The 1151-nt window shown below is 46.5% G+C and overlaps 2 non-coding genes across 2 annotated transcripts; both read right to left on the minus strand.

Annotated features, from left to right (window-relative positions):
* TRNAM-CAU lies at window positions 1–72 on the minus strand. Its single transcript has one exon. It is a non-coding gene; the product is annotated as a tRNA-Met (tRNA).
* Window positions 73–464: 392 nt separating this feature from the next.
* Window positions 465–535, minus strand: TRNAG-GCC. The gene has a single exon. It is a non-coding gene; the product is annotated as a tRNA-Gly (tRNA).
* Between the last annotated feature and the right edge of the window lie 616 nt (window positions 536–1151).

Below are 1151 nucleotides of genomic sequence, written 5' to 3' on the forward strand. Positions count from 1 at the left end.
TAGCAGAGGATGGTTTCGATCCATCGACCTCTGGGTTATGGGCCCAGCACGCTTCCGCTGCGCCACTCTGCTGCATGTGGGGCTAGGGGCTGGAAGTATTTCCTTTATTTTATTTTTCTTTCTAAAAGTTGTTTCAGTATGTTAAAAACAGAAGTGATTTTTACCCCCAAGGATCATCTATTCACGGCTCACGTAAGAGAATGAGTTCAGAGCACACTTGTTCATTGATCCCTAATATTCTGCACTCAATCTTCATGTCTCTATAAGGGAAACACTCTCCCACCAGGCTGACTGCCCCTTTCACTTGTCAGAAGCGATCGCAGGTCTTTTTATATGATCACATAATGTACGAGTAATCAAAAAAACAAGAACAAACAAAAAAACTGATAGGGAAAGTATTTGACCTCCTAAGTAGAGTATGTATAGGGGGATTAAATAAACAAAATAAGATAACGAACGCAGCATGCATTGGCCGGGAATCGAACCCGGGTCTCCCGCGTGGCAGGCGAGAATTCTACCACTGAACCACCAATGCTTACGTGTGGGAGATTTGCTGTTGACTCTAGGAATGGGTCTCCTTTTCTGTTACTTTTTTTTTTTTTTTAAATCAAAACGGTTCTTTAAAAAATGCTATTTAGGGGGCTTTTCGTTTTTATCGGATGCAAATGCAGCCTTACAGTGTTCCTTCTTTTCTTTTTCTTTCTTCCGTTTTTTAAAAGGAACATCTCCTTTCACAAGCTCAGAGGATACCTCCTGTAAGATGGTGCGTGGCCAGCTCAGTCCCGGCCTGCACGGTTGCAGTGCTTTGGCGCTGCAAGCGCCTCACGTCCGCAGCCTGCAGGAGCCCTCGCTGGCTCCAGCCTCCGCCTCTTGGCCTCTGCCTCTTTGCCACAGCCGGGTATCTTAACAGTGAAGCTCCAAAACTCTAGACTTTCTAGAGTCCTCAGAAGGTCTTGAAGGATGCCAGGTTCGTTAGATTGTTCGGGAAATGGGAGGATATTTGACTGCGGGAAGGCTCCACGTCAGGTGGGCTCTGGAGGGGACCAGAAGGGTGGATAAAAAGATGGACGGAGGAGGGAGAGAACCATTGGAGGAGAGGAAGATAGAATAGGAAGAGATAGGAGCCCGGAGTGTGAAAAGAGGAAGGAGAA

This window comes from Orycteropus afer, unplaced genomic scaffold, assembly GCF_000298275.1.
Source record: "Orycteropus afer afer isolate SDZICR_OR568_19922 unplaced genomic scaffold, OryAfe1.0 scaffold00684, whole genome shotgun sequence".
NCBI lineage: Eukaryota > Metazoa > Chordata > Mammalia > Tubulidentata > Orycteropodidae > Orycteropus > Orycteropus afer.